Genomic DNA, 16,406 nt, shown 5'->3' with positions numbered 1-16,406 from the left:
ACAGCAGCACAGTGATGTGTCTGAATGTGAACAAACTCCTGATAAAAGTCAATGTTCGCCATTCTTCAATTCTCGCGCTGCTCTCCCGACAAAAATGCTTTGCTGTATGATCGGCCCTGACAAGATCGCGGGGAAAAAACATGCAACAAACCCCGTGGATCATGGAAACAAACACATACGAGCCTTCATGAACGGCTACGTGCCGTTGGTCTGAGTCTCACAGCTTGCTTGAAACTGGTAGGTCTGTCTTGCCTTCGGAATGCACATGCTCTCATGAATAATTAAGCAGCCGGCTCTTCTCATAGGATAAGAAACTCCGCTATGAATAATAATGAGAAACCGACGCATCATCATTGCACTTGTAGTACTGCGATACGTCGCCGATTTTGATCCGCCCCAAAAATCATTTTAAACCCGGAAGCTGAAATCAGCAGACAAAAGCTCAACATTATTCAGTTTTCCCCACAATTACAGCTGACATGTGCTAACATCGTCTTCACTGATGCTCAACACACACACATCTGTTAATGTAAAAAAAAAAAAAGTTCTCCAGGGTGTCCTGAACCTTTAACATGAAACTAATCAGATGGCGCTCTGTGGCGCGGCTGAAATATGAACAGCGTCCTGAGTCGTGGCTGGGCACCGCCGACCTGCAGCGCCGGTGTGTGTACCCTGAGAGAAACCTGTGTTTAGAATTGTAAAATGCATGGTGCAGTGTGCTTCTGCTGTGCGACCTGCTTCATACAGAGAGTGAACCAAAGCCCATTGGTGCATAGCTAATACTTTTATAAAATAATCGCGATGCCTTGATTAAATATAAAATTAAATCGTCTTAAAACGTAAATTCAAATTACTTGCAAAAATAAAAAAAACTAATAAAATAAATCGCACAGCCCTAAAGATCGCAAAGCATTTTCTAGTTCTTTTAATAAAATCTTCGCATCACAGCTTTCTTGAAACTCTGAACTGATTAGTGGTATGTGTGATTTAATGCTGTCATAGAAATCAGTAGCGTTAATTTTAGAAAATGTCAAATTCTATAAATTTCTATAAAAGTGGCATTAGCATTGGAAGATTCAATATCATCAAAAATTTGAGTTTTTCTCTCTAATGTATTTTTATCTTGTCTGCTTTTTTCCAATCTATAAAAATAAGCTGAGTTTCTCTCCCCTTCAAACCTTTTTGCCCTTCAACGAATATAAGCTACTCATTTTAATGTTTTTATTAGATTAAAATAAATTGTGCCTCGTCACAGTATGGATAACCCGCAGTACCTGCCTTTTGGGTGTCTGGTGGTGAAATGAAACTGTTATAGCTGACTGTGAGGGGGCGTCTGAACTAGAGCTGTAATCAGGCTATGATAGGTAGGCCCGATAGAGCCCGAACCCGACAAGAACATTTTGATTGACAGCTTTTAAAAGCCCGAACCCGTTTATAGCCCGACATTATCCTAATGTGCACATGCACACAGCTCTTTTGTCTTTTTTCATGAATGAGTTGTTTATATGTGTTAACAGTACTTATTAATAACACAGACTACAGGCCAAGCTGGAACATAAAAATAAAATAAGCCCTCTGTACCATCTTAACATCTTAACACTCTAAATAGGCCTGGGTACATACACTTAACCTTTAAATTGGCCAACACACCAATAAAAATAAGTCTTTCTTAGCAAATGAATTAAAATAAATGATAAATGATGACGGATATTTGGCAATAACGAAATTAAGATAAAGGCTCTGGGATTTGTTTTGCCATTTCTCTTCACAATAAGGCGATGGTGAAGCTGAATAATGAAAGAATAATGCCAGCATTAGCCTGTATACTCTGACTACACTGTGATTTTATTAATATTTAGTTATAATTTGAAATTCTTTACTCATCAAGATTAGGTTTTGTGTTTTTGTGGTGGAACATTATTGAATCCACAGTAAATGGCTTTAGTGCAGTCCTGCGCTCATTGAGCAGCACTGAACACTTTCTCTGCTGCTGCTGCTGCTGGCCGGGATGCACTACTGATCCGGCTAATTTAGCATGTTTTGGGTAGGATTGTTTGTTCATCTTCCACCAGTCAGGAACATTCATTTCATTTTCCATGACAGCGGTTTCAGTGCAGCGAGTGTCCTCGTCATGTCCTGTCAGCTCGCTGGACACTGCTCATAGGTGCTCTACCGTAATACACAGTGTATGAGCGACTGCCGGAATACTTTGATATACCAGCGGCTAGAATGACTGTTTGATTAAAACAGGCGGCTGGCCTGACCGCTGATATAACTCGCTCTTTTTGACATCTCCGTCATCATTTGTTTCACCTTTGCAGGGATGGATTTCAATGTTGTAACAAACAATTTGATTACTTCCTCGCGCTAATCGAAATGCTTCACATGACTGTTTATTTACTGCGCAAGCCCGGCACGACCCCGTCTAAAATGATAGAAATAAAGTCCGAACCCAGCAAAGATCTTCAGCTGTAGTCTGAACTAGTAACATTGTTAGGTCGAGCTGCAAACAATGCAGGGATTAACCTGGACCCGCTATGACTAGCTGATGTGTATATATCTATGAGCTGCTGCCACGTCCCGCGGCTGCTTTCCTCCTTTCATGTGATACTCGATGACTTTGAGCCTCATGGTCCCTAACGAAAAGGTCTTTTTGCAGAATTTACACATTGCCTCTTTGCCACGTCGTTAAATTTACATTCTCCCATGTTTGCATTTTGAACCTCACATCAACAACCGCGTAATGACCGCACGCAGGTGCAGACTGGCGTCAGCGTCTGTACTCTGTACCCGACCTACCGTAATAAGCTAATACATCACGCAGACTGTCATTTCTCTCCTGTTTCACATACTGAATTAATCAACTATTAGATGTTTTACGGTGGACCACTGTGCTTCCCTATCATTATTAAGCAGACCGGCTAAATATTTAATACCTACAGCCACTTTACGGTAAAATTTAAGACAATTTAAGACCTTAAATTCCCGGGTTTTAATTTAAGACTTTTTAAGGACCCTGTAGCATGTTTCAGTATAATGATTTACTGAAATATATTTTCTGTTTTCTTCTCATCTCCTTCATGGGTCTGCTGTCGTCTGATGCAGCAGCTGAATTTAAACCGTTCGGCAATAATTGAGTTAACTGTATGCATTTGGCAGTGTCTGCTGTTACTTTCTTTGCTTTCTCTGACACTTTCGGCACCACCTTTGCTTGTTTTACGGTCCATCTCTGACAATTATCTTGTGTGGCACTTCCTGTTGGTTTGACAATCTTGCCGGACGTCTGGGTAACCACTGATTGAGTTGGCCCAACTCGAAACCAGCCAGCCGTCGCCGACTGGGCCAAATACTTAACATTTATTCTTCTTATTATTAGTAGTACAATTATTATGATAATATCACATCTTGCAAAAGATCAAAGCTGCCTGCATGTAAAAACATTACATAGTTAAAAAAATTCCTGATGAAACTGGATAGGTCTAATCATTTTTAGACAAAATTAATAAAAACAAAATAAATAATGAGCTGCAGAAAATGTGCTCTGCCCCTGAAACAGCTGTAGGTGCGCTTTTACAGCCAAAATCCTATTAAAACATGTTTACTATAAGCATACAGCTTGTGTTCTAACTATTCAGGCCTGTAGCCAGGGGCCTTCGGAAGAATTTGTCCCATACATGAGCTCATTTGTCCTATTTTGACTGATATGCCATCATAAATAATGAAAATAATCCATGGAAAAAGACCAAAAGAGCCAAACCGAATCTTCTGTCTGCTGTTGCTTTAGTGGGACTTTATAATCTGATGTGAGAGAAGTCTTCTGTCACTACTGGATTGTTTTTAAACAGAAAATGTATTTCAGGTAACTTCATTCTTATTTCTGAAATAAAAATGAGCAATAAAAAGGTATGATGCCCTGGAAGCGACCATATTAAATTAATTTGAATATATTTATATATTATATTTAATAAATATTGTTTATATCCAGGAATTTTAAAATGTACTTTTTTAACCAAAGGTTAGAAAAATTCTGAAGAAATAGTTGTTATTATTGTATTTATTATTATTATTCTTATTATTATGTTTTAATTATTAATTTTTATTGAAATGGCCAAATTGGCCAGTTTGTTTTTTGTCTGATAAATGACAGTAGGCTACAGTTTTTTACTTTAAACCCTTAACAGATTGCTATTTTTTCCTAATGATATAAAATGTGTGGTTATGATGACATCTGACTAGCTAATCCAGCAGAAAAATGTCACTAAAATGCAGCATTTAACCTCATAGTTTAACAGAAACTGAGGCGTATAACTGCAAAAGCTCCAATTTTGGAGGAAAAAAGAACCAGCCCTTTCCCCAGGCTGACTACGGGCCTGCAACAGATCCATTTTCCCCACACTCGCACTCACCTGCTCTGTGCTCTGCCATTAACTGTACTGTTGAGTCCAGTGTGGCCAGCTCTTAGTCTGGATAATACATTCTCCTCTGTCCTTTTCCCACTCGAGTGCCTCCCTTTACCCAGTGGCTGAATATTCTACATATGCCTTACATTTCCTCCTGCTTCCCAGATGTACTGCCATTTCCTCATTATCTGTTTCTTTATTACTGCTTTAACTGCACTTCTACTGTAAGTGTAGGAGAATTTTCCTTTCATAATCCAAAGTAAATAAAGTTATCCAGCATGTGCGGCCGATAGCTCCGCCCCTTCCGCTACTTGGGCAAAGCTGCGGTCGTTGAGTGTGTGAAGTGTCCAGCAATACACACTTCTGTTTACCGGCTGAATGAGTGCATCATCCGGCTAATTAAAGTGCACTAATTATTATTACTTAGAGTTTTCAGTGTAAACGCAATACTTACACTATTTATACTACAAAATGGCATAGAATAGTGCATAAGTGTACGATTTGAGACGCACATAAAGAATGAATGAGATGCGCGACCGGAACAAAGCTTTCCCTACTTCCGGTCTCGATCGCCATTTTGTGAAATAGACCCGCCTGCCTCGCGCATGCGTGCCGTGGGGGGAACATGTTCAGACTTGTCGAGCGCGCTGTAACGGAGCTCTCCTCACACTGTCTATTCCTTCAACATCCGTCCTGTCTTCATGTGGAGTTGCTGTGCGTCAATCACTCAGTAAGTAGCCAAGTTCCTTATCATCGTAGATGTGTTTGATAGTATCATTGTGTCTTGCTTTAAATCGCCTCAGGACAAATATAACATGCGCAAACATCACAGCAGAGTCGCACACGCGCTGAACTACTCGCCGGGCTGATTGTCCTCTAATATCATCATTTGTTTTATCAACGCGTCGCTGCCGTGTGTTGTTGATGTGAGATTGTGTTCAGTTTGATCGGCAGTTTCATATCGATTAATAACGAGCGCGCGTGAGGGCTATCACCACACACACACACACACACAGCGGCAGCACAGGGGAGAGGTGCTCAGTCACTGAATCCAGCGTAGGGATTCTCCACTCACCGCCACAGTCTGTCTTTATATTGTGCTCTGTGTCTGTCCTGGAGTCAGTTTTTTGTTTCTCAATCGGACTCCGGGGGCAAACCTGGCTCCGCTTCGTGTGCACGCGCGTGACGTGTTACTCAGCCGCTGCAGGTACAGTTTGAAACTCCGCGGTTCATCTTAAACCTTTCATCGATCATTTCCTCGCATTTGACAGCAAGAATGACCACAGAAGCGTTGTCTGATCGACAGGCAGCAGCTACATTTGTTCCACAGAGTCTAAAAGGCCAAATATGATCAATTTATGCCGCATTTTCTGAAGTAATGCTAGCGTTAACTGTATTTAGCTGTTCGCTGTAGTTACTGTGGCTGTGATCTGTCAATACATCTCCTAAAACGGGTTTTCGTTGTATTGTTTCGTTGTACAGGTTTGCATCACTGTAACACGTTATTTAAGAACATTTGAGCTGGTTTCAGCCCTTAGCTCTTTCATTTTTACTTTTTTACGAAATATTTACTCGCTTTTAACACTCAGGATAAACAAATCATCAACTTTATGAAAGAGCGTGTGGTCGAGTAGAATAAAGAAATGCTAATACATTGTGTTTTACATCATTATATAAAAAATGAATTATTTTCTGGCCTGATCCGAGACTCGCTGTTCAAGAGCCGATTCACGAACCGATTCACAGAGCCGAGCAGACTCGTTTTCAAACGACACCGTCACGAGGCCGCGCGCGAGTTTTATCGGTCATCAAACGGATTCGGTTAGTGTTGATGTCAAAATACGCCAGTTATATGATCATGTTCATATATTTATGAACACTGTATGTCATTTAAAAGTGTTCACCACATAACTCTGTCTGTGGTGCATTTGTCAGGCTGTTTGTGGTTAGCCGAGTGTTTGCGCGCCATTTTAAGCTAACGTTAGAACTGAACGGACGGTGCCTGTAGTGCTAAGCGGGAGACTTTACAGACGCGGCGTGTTTTGAGCTTCGTTACGAAATAAAAAGGTCATATTGTCTTAATTATTTTACTCGATGTCAACTAACCGCGTCTGTTTTGCCACAGCATTGAAGTGAAGTGACGACTGACGGACAAAGTAAGGTAAGCTCAGTCCTTCACGTACATTTAGCATAATGGCCGTCATCGCCTGATAAATCATATAATCGAAATTACGAGAAATGCACTGTAGATTAACCACACTTATCATGTAGACTTTTAAAGAGTCTTTCGAATTACTGTAGTGATGTCCATTAGAGTATCAAATGCTTAAATTCCGGTTTATTTTCAAGCATTGATGTTTTCAGGTTAATCTGGCCTGCTACATGCGCGAGATGTAGATTTATAATGTTGTTTATTGGCCATGTTTATGTTTAACACTGTACAATCAGGCCAAGTTTGTTAGCTTTATTCAATTAAACTAAATTGACCAAGAAAAACAACTTTTATTAAATAGTTTGTTATAAAATTCAGTTGTATTTGAACTCTTATCAGTAATTTAAAATGGTCTATTTTTCACTGTTAATTTCAGAGGATTAACTAACGTTAATGTGAGATCTTTATTGTTTGTGTGTTAATATTTTCTGTGCATGGGCACACACATGTACTGATTGTTATACCTGAAGTGCTGGGTGAATTTACATCCTCCTCATGTCAAATGTCTTAAAATATGTTAACCATACTACTAGGGTTCCTCGATTATGGGAAAATCTTAATCATGATTATTTTGATCTTGATTGTAATCACGATTATTCAAAACTATTATCAGTTGAAGTCAAAATTATTAGCGCTCTTGTGAAATGTTTTTTTTTTAATAATATTTTCTTAATGATTTGCCTAATTACGCCTTTGTATTACACTTTGAATCTGAATGCTTGTATTTTGAAAAATTCTTTTGTAAAATATCAAGTGCTGTCATCAAGGCAAAGATAAAAGAAATCAGTTATTAGAAATGAGTTATCAAAACTATTATGTTTAGAAATGTGAAAAAAAATCTTTCCATTAAACAGAAATTGGGGGAAAGAGTTGCTAATAATTGATGAGGGCTACTAATTCTGACTTCACCTGCATATATGCAGTTATTTTCCTCCCTGTAAATAAGGAAAGGGAAATAAACACAATAAAATAAAAATATGAAACAAACTGCTTTAAGCATCTTCACTGTAAGAATAAAGCTATCTACAAAAGTCCTTCAGTTGAGCAGTGAGGGGTTTTCTCCTTTTGTTTGATTAGTAATGATGAAAACAGGCGGCAGCAGGAATATTGCGCACTGTCACTTTAATTTTTTCTCTTTCGCGTGTCTTTTGATCTCAACTCGTTTATTACACAAATGAGGGTTAATATGAATAATCAATAAACACTGCGTTTTGACACCTATTTGAACATTAAAGAGCCCATATTATACATGAAATAGGGTCATATCTTGGTTGTAAAGGTCTCCAACAACAGTCTATTATGCATGCAAGGTCAAAAAACACTTTCGTGGTCTTATAATCTGCATTTATTTTTACCTAATTATCCCAGCGACTCCTGTTTGAATCGTCTAGTGATTCATTTGTTCCCAAACCCCTCCTTAGTGCGAAGCTAATCTGCGCTGATTGGACCGATGACAGTCTGTCGCGATTGGTTGACTGCCTTCAGTCAGAGAATGAAATGCCCAACAGCTAATCAGCAATATAGAAAGTAATCACAGTTCATACACTCTCGATAGTGTAGGCGTGGATTTTAGCTGCCACACACACACACAAAAACACACACACACCTCCGGACGACAACGCTCCCGCCCGCACCCGCCAGGTTTTCACTAACACACACACACACACACAAGCACCAAGCAGACACACAGGCAAAGCTCTCTATTTCTCATTAGCATAGCAATATTCGTGATATTGCTAGCCAGCTCGCTCCCGTCCCAAATTAAACCCGTTACCGACCGCTCCCGCGATTTATTCGCAAATTTATTCACGCACCGCAGAAATCTGGCGTGGGGACAGCCGCGGGAATGCAGACCTCTACCACGGAGCTCCATAAACAAAGAAGCACGCGTCACGTTTTTAACGTGACTTTGCTCGCGATAAGAGAATATAGCCAGTTAACCTGATACAGTACACTCGGTTACAAGTAATAAATCACAACTAAATACATTTGCAAGCTCGAATCAACGAGGCAACAACTTTAATCGCGTACTTACACTTGAGAAATGGAGGAAGAAACCCATCCTGACGTCCATCAGTAAGTTTCACTTTACTGATCCTTCTTTTAACAAACGCTGATGAAGTATTCTTTGTAGCATGTAGCTTCCAGAAGTTTCCAGTAGTTTCCAACTGCTTGGTTATAATGCTGAGGTTTCATCTTTGGGTAGAGACTCGATAATATCCTTCTGCAGTGTGACTTCAATCGACCAGCATGTTTGTGTGCGTGTGTTTGTGGGTGTGTGTGTGTGTCTGGGTTTCTGCGTCAGAGATGCGCATCCCACTCTGCAGACGTTACATTACAGCACATGCTTTCAGCCATTTTCATGTGAATCTGAGATTTGTAGAGCAGCAGATGTGTACAACTGGAAAGAGGGCGATGGAATAATCGATTATCACCATTAATAATTTTCATAATCGATAGAAGCTGAAATCTAATTTTCGATTAATTGCACAGTGCTACATACTACCTACTGTAAGAAAATAGATGGGGAAAGAGATGATTTGTGCACAGACCTTGACTCCATGCAGATTGGTATGACAGTGCAAGATGTACAGATTGTGACAGTTTTATTTTCTCTCTTTAGTGTTCTGCCTTTGCTGTCTTGTGCCACAACCACTGATGGTGAAAACCCTGTGAGCTACCCAACACCTGTCGCTCCATTCTCTAAGGTAGCGTTGATGTCTTCCTCATGTTTAATGTGTTTTTATGGACATGTTTACACCTGCTCACTTCATTAGTTTTTTCTGATCATGTAGCTCTCTGATTTCAGAAAACTTTACATTGACCACATGCATGAATCTCTGTTAAACAGATATGATTCTGATCTTCAAATCCTGCACTTTATGCAGATGTAACTACTTTACATTAGAGCTGCACAATTAATGCTTAAAAGATTGCGATCTCGATTCGACCCCCTAGACGATCTTAATCCAGCATTTCTACAATTCTGTCAACCATATTTTCAAGTTCAGGAGAGAAGAAAAGGCGGCTGCGCGAGTCTGTTTATTGTTTCACATACGTTGCTCAGTGACATTGACACCTCCAAATGATGTTGAATGAGTCGCATACTGTATTTATAAGTTATAATTCACCTAAAAATGTCATTTTTGTGACGTGAAGTGAGCTGCTGGCCGTGAGCTGTTTTCACAGAGAGGGCGCGCGCGCTCTATTTAATGATAGACGCGCGCGCATCTACTTTAGTGAACAGAACCTGCATATGTTGCGAGTAACAGGTAATACAGTTGTAAATAATGTTCTGTTTGTGGCACAGAGTGATCATTTGGGAGCCGCGCGAAGTATGAACAAGCACTTAGCAGTCAAAATAAAACCGAAAGTGTGCACTTCATTTAAATGATCATGTCGCATTTTAGAATTACGATTGCGTCAAGCATTTGATGTTTTTTTCTTTCATAGTGAACTCACAGTTGTGCATGAAAATAAATGTTTACAATGTCAGTTTAACTACTCTAGCCTATATATTGTTGTTGAATATAATCTGATAATGGCGAATGTCTGATTTTTTTATGACAGATTGCAAGCATGTCTCAAACATAATAATTCAACATCATAATTATTATAAGTAGAATAAAATTAAAACCAGTAGACCACACAATATTATTATCGATGTTGTGCCATATGTTTGTTTTTACCATACTTTTATTTCACATATACAAAATCGTGAGAAAATCCTGATTTTTATTTTAAGCAAAACAATCGTGATTCTCATTTTAGCCAGAATCGTGCAGTTCTACTTTACATCGACTAAAGCCTCAGATTTACTACATTTTATTGCATTAGTATTGTTATTTCAGTGTTTCCTCCAAGATATTTTTCCAGCTGTGACGGCAGGCCTTTTACACAGATCCTCCAACTACTGATGGTGTTATTTCAATGACAAATGTCGTGAGCACAGAATTACAAGTTGAGATTGCATTTATGTAATACGAGCTTGTGAACAGGAGCAAAGAATTTAATTGGTTTGAAACCGAATGTCTAATGAATATCAAACATCAAACTAACTTTAGCGTGGTCGTTTACCCAACGAGGATGTCTCCAACAGTTATTAGATTTGATAGAAATGTTTATGAATGTCTCCAACAGACCTTCAATACGGCATTAATGCACCCTAAAGTAAAGTGAAACGGCTATAAACTCCAGCAAGATAAAGTCCTTGTATGCAGAACAATAGACTTTTATCTATAAAGTATAATTATGGAGACTGTTCAACTTGACTATAAGCTACGTTGTGTTTGCTGGCATCGCGCACCTGTCAGTCAGTCATCATGTCGCCTTGCAGGGTTAAACAAATAACTCGCAGCACTACTACGGTTACAGGAAAGTTTGCTCTGTTATTATTCACTTATCTTTTAATAGGTTTTGCTGCAAATATAACCCGCTTATAAAAAACAACAGAGACGGAATGTTTTGAATGAAAAGCTGTATTGTAGCTGTGGCGGTACGGCTGCACGATTCTGGCTAAAATGAGAATCACAATTTATTTTTGCTTAATCAAAATCAGGATTTTCTCTGGATTCTGTCAGTCAAATACAGGTAAATATAAGTGAGTTATTACTATTGTTATTTCTCAAACATGGTAAAACAACAACAATAATATTAGGCGTATGTGTACTGTTGGTTAAAATGCTAAATTTTGTGTAGACTTGCCATGGTGGATTTTAATAGACTTTAAAAATGTCTTAGTTATTAATTCACAGTAAAGTGATGACATTAAAATATAACTGTTCATTATTCTGAAGTTGTGTTTGAGACATGTGCTTGTCATTTGCCATTGACATTATTAGACCATTTCTTTCCACTGGTAAAATAAGACATTTGTCATTGTCAGTATGTCCTGTTTGTTAATTCACAGTAAAATGAAGAAATCAGAATATAAGTATTCATAATTATTAAGTTGATTTATTATGTTTAAGACATGTGCTTGTCATCTGTCATTGACAACATTAGTAGACCATTTGTTTTCACTGGTACAATATAAAGTTTCCACATTATCAGATTCTGCTGACTGCGAGGCTGTTTGTTTACTGCCGAGAACGCACGCACATGAGTGCACACAGCACGCCAATGACAGCTACTTTAGTGAACAGAACCTGCATAGGCTGTGAATAACAGGTAATAAAGTTGCACATAATGTTCAGTTTGTTGCAGAGCGATCGTTTGAGGGCCGTGCGGGAGGTTTGATTTGCATGTGTGTGTGTTTTCTCACAGTGACAGCACTCGGAAGTGAAAGTCAAACCTGTGCGCACATCAAAACTGTGAAATGCGATATGATCATTTAAATGATTACAACAAGCATTAGTAAACATGTTTTTTTCTTTCATAGCGAACAAAAAGTGTTGTGCATGAGAATAAATGTTTAACAGTGTCAGTATAACTATTCTAGCTTATGTAATGTTAAATATAATACAAGAAGGAATCTGATAATGACGAAATTTTAAATTGTACCAGTGAAAACAAACGGTCTAATAATGTTGTCAATTACAGATGACAAGCACATGTCTTAAACATAATAAATCAACTCTATAGTTATGAATATTTATATTCTGATGTCTTCATTTTACTGTGAATTAACAAACAGGACATATTGAAAGTCTGTTAAAGTCCACCATAATGACTGTACAAGATTGAGCATTTTAAGCAACAGTAGAGCTACACATAGGCCTGATGTTATTGTTGTTTTACTATATTTTCACTTTAGAATTATAAGGTTCTATCTCACATATTTTGTCAAAATTGAGTTATTGACATTAATAAAAGACAGCTTATTGTTTACATTAAAACTTTTTTTTAAAAAGCAAATGTTGCACACGCTATTTGCTATATGGATTGCACAAACCTTGAAGCTCAATATCTGAAAATCATTCAGAACGCGTAGAGAACCCTATAACTCCAGGCTCTTATAACTTTTTTATTTTTATTAAGTAAAAAAACAATGTTCACTTTTTTATTTGTATTTAGTCTTTACAAACAGATGAGTATATTCATAGTTCTTGTTACTTTTCCCCTTGAACATCCTTTAAGGGTTCTATCTGTCTGTTTATATTTGTGTATGTAATTGCCTAATTAAATTAAGGTTTAACATGAAATAGTTCTTATATATGTTATATATTCCATTTATGTAGACTAATATTTTATATAACACATTTTCACTATTTAACAGATTTAATAACTATTTATCAAATTCTTTCTATTTCGTTCGCTTTGCTATAACCAGATTCCTGATGAATATGTTTGAATTTTATTTTGTAAGTTTGCTCGAGTGCTATACCAGCATGCAGTGAGTGTTAATTTGGGTGTTTATGCGAGGATCGAGTATATATGAGTATATATGTATGTGCATATGTTAATGTGTAAGTATATGTGAGGACCGATTTTATATGTATGTGGGTATATGCATGCATCAAGTTTGTATGTATATGCGCAAGTTTCATACATGTTTTGAACATAGTATAGGTTTATATGCGAGTAATTTATAGGTGTATATGCACATGTTGATAAGCGAAGTTTGATTTAAATCCTACACGGCGCCTTATAGCCATCTGTTTTGCTTTATTGCCTTCTCTTCTGACACCGCTAGTTTTAGTGTCGGAAGGTTTGCCTAAACTTTTATGATGCCTCATCTTCTGACTGTCAGTATGTTCTGTCACAGGGGTCGGGAACCTTTTTTCATCAAAGAGCCATTTTTGGGGATTTTTAGCAAATGCAGTTTTTTAAAGAGCCACGTGACAAATATATATACACACACACACACACACACACACACACACACACAGTGTTGGTAGCATAATCTGATGGGTAATGTTAGTTACTATTATATACCAAGCAAAAATAGCTCACTCTGTGTAAACTTTAAGATAAGCCTCATGTACCTCTACCTTTTTCTGGCTGACTTGACTGAGCTTTGCTGCCGTCTCAAAATATCCAGATCCAGGGCGCAGTTTAATCTTCTCTTGATCAGGCTCATTATCTGATTTGCTCATGGTTTAATATATGTGTATATATGGTTGACTGTCTCTGGCATTTTTGAGATGTTATTTAGTAGGCCACTATGTCATTATTTGTTTTCACTGCGCACTAAACGATAATCACCAACCAATGAGAGTGATTGTAATCGTAGGAAAACTGATTAGACAAAAGTGACTACCTTTATGCGTGTGCGCGTGTACACAATGCGCTCAGGCTGTTTTGAATTTGATTGGGCGGTTGTTTTTGCATTTAGGTTTTGGATAGTTTTTGGGCTGGAATCAGTCAGCAACATCTGGCAACACTGTACACAGCTTTGCTAGCTCATTCGCAGTCTCTCTCTCACATACATGCAGGTATTTACCACGCACAAGTTAATGCCGGATCAATTAATAAATATCGGAATGCAAAACACAAATATCTGACATTTACCGGAGCAAGATCAGGCTCAGATTAAGCTGTGCCACAAACAGTTAATTTGTTGTACTTATTCTCCATTTGTGAAAGGTTTGCAGTTGATCCTGGAGTTCCTCCAGGGTTTCCACGGGGTCTTTGTCTAAAAAGGCCTCAAAGTCTTAAATCAGGGTCCCCGCGGGTCCTTAAAGTCTTAAAATGTCTTAAATAAAAATTTCGATTTTTAAGGTCTGAAAATGTCTTAAATTCTGTAATTTTCCATAAGGAGGTCTTAAATTTCATGTGGGATCTTAAATATCATGTCCGACTCGTCTTATGGTGGCAAATCAATGCCAATATAAATCGAGCGCAGCGGTGATGTTTGCGCGTGAGGAGAAGTGAACCGTGAGCAGATTACAGGTCTACACGCGAGAAAATTACAGCTCGCGAGCGCACAGGGGATCTTCACGCGCGCGCTCAACTGATCCAGCGCGAGAAAACAAGTCCCGCGCGCGCACATTATCATCTGTGCGCATGATGTACGCTCTCGCGAGCGAGGTCATGCCTACAGCGCGCGCGCGATCAGTTCTCTCCGCTCGCTCGCTGGTTCTTCTCTCTGCTCGCGCGAAACATTTTGGATTTTTGTGAGTCCTAGGGCGGGACTTGGTTTTCTTGTTATCTCTAACGCTATTGGCTACTCTACCTTTCCAGAAGTTAGCCGGGATTGGACGCAGGTAAGCTAGTTTCCCCGTTAAATAAAAATATATAGGAAATCTTATCATAATGTCACAGTGTGAAACATAGACTTACTTTCTCAGTAATAATAGGTGACGACTTACTTTCAATAATGAGATATTTCTTGTAATAATTAATCTCATAATAATGCCTATTCTTACCATCATGACCAAGTCATATAATGACATATCAAAATAATGAGATATATTCAGGGGTGATAGCGTTCCGGCACCACGCCGGATTTCCTGCGTACTGTGGCTGCGGGGAAAAAAAAAATCAGGTTCACGGATATTGATCTGTCATTTCTCTAGATTCACAGAATTCACTCACTGCTGAAAGCGCCGGATTGGTTTTTATTAAGTGCCATTTTGTGTGCTCGTGAATCATCTTTTGAGTGTAGACGCCATGTAAATAAAAGATTAATTGTGTAATTTAGAGAGCTTTATAAATTATAACGGATCTTTGTGAGATCTCTATGAACTAAGATTAGTGACGCTTTTTAGTGATAATAAGAGGAGCGTGCTTTGCACTTTCCAGGCTATAATCCATTCAGAATTTGTATGAAACTTTCGTGTTCGGCACATATACGCTGATATGTTTTGGGAATGACATCTGCATATTTACGCTGGGTTTATTCTCGAAATAACGGTGAAGCAATAGACGGGACAAAAATATATTTCCCCCTTCTCCTTAAACAACTTAGTGTTTCAGCTATGAAATAGTTCAGTTTTGTATGTAGCCTAATGGCAAAGTGTTTATATTTAGTTTCGTTTTTTATTCAGCTTATTTAGAAAAACGTTTGGAGCATTTTTTTTATTCGTTAAAAATAAGTTTGTTTGTTTTTTTTTTAACGAACAGCGCCCAGCGGAAGACCATCATTGTCTGTTTGATCAGTTTGCCTTCTCAGATCATCACGACTTGCCTAAAATAAAAAATATAAAACAGTTCAAGTATAAAACAATGGTAGCTTAAACGTTAAAGAATGTGTGCTATTAGGCGCATAGTTTGCTTATAAGCAACTTATAAGCTTGCAGGACATCGAGGCGCCAGAGCAATCACTTGCATTTTTTCAGTGGGAGCAATTTAAAGTTATCCGTCATTTTTGCTCACAAAGTACGAGTAATACATCAAAAAACATTACAGCGTTTTTATAAAATAAAGAAAACCAAAATCATGCGCTTTCTGTCGTCTGGTTTTTGAACAGGAGCGCTTAACAAAATGAAGCAAAATGTATATGCCTCACATACATAATAAATATATTTATAGAAAGCTTTAAATTATTACTTAACGAAATAAAACAAATCGAAACAAAAAAACTCCTTCATGTAATCCGTAAAGATGAATTTCTCTCTAAAGGCGATCAAGTCCAAGAGGAGATTGCCAGTCAGGATCTTTGCCACACTGACTCAGAATACGTTTATTAATAAATAATTAAGATATGTCCTTACTCTTTCGACACATTCATTGTTATTTGTTTTTGCCGGTGCTTGGGGCGAGTTTTAGCTTATTGTGTGCGCTTGAACGCGGATTCACAGTAGCAGTTTTAACATGGAGTGACACGACATCTGACGTACAGATGACACTGGCACATGCCACTGAGTGTAGTGACACTTCCGGTGGCACGTGCAGTTTTCCACTGTCATGTG

General features: G+C 38.3%; 1 long non-coding RNA gene across 5 annotated transcripts in view; it reads left to right on the top strand.

Annotated features, from left to right (window-relative positions):
* The first annotated feature begins 5,009 nt into the window (after window positions 1-5,009).
* The window catches only part of LOC137495509 (uncharacterized), a 31,954-nt gene continuing 20,557 nt past the window's right edge, over window positions 5,010-16,406 (top strand). For 3 of the 5 annotated variants that reach the window (XR_012406588.1, XR_011015344.2, XR_012406586.1), the window contains exons 1-3: window positions 5,010-5,130; window positions 6,526-6,561; window positions 9,236-9,320. This is a non-coding gene — a long non-coding RNA (uncharacterized lncRNA). The remainder of the gene's footprint in view (window positions 5,131-6,525; window positions 6,562-9,235; window positions 9,321-16,406) is intronic. The other 2 variants (XR_012406591.1, XR_012406587.1) reach the window with 1 other exon arrangement.

This window comes from Danio rerio, chromosome 5 (genome assembly GCF_049306965.1).
Source record: "Danio rerio strain Tuebingen ecotype United States chromosome 5, GRCz12tu, whole genome shotgun sequence".
Taxonomy (NCBI): domain Eukaryota; kingdom Metazoa; phylum Chordata; class Actinopteri; order Cypriniformes; family Danionidae; genus Danio; species Danio rerio.
The sequence above is the reverse complement of the archived record's forward strand: the minus strand, read 5'-3'. Positions and strand labels throughout refer to the sequence as shown.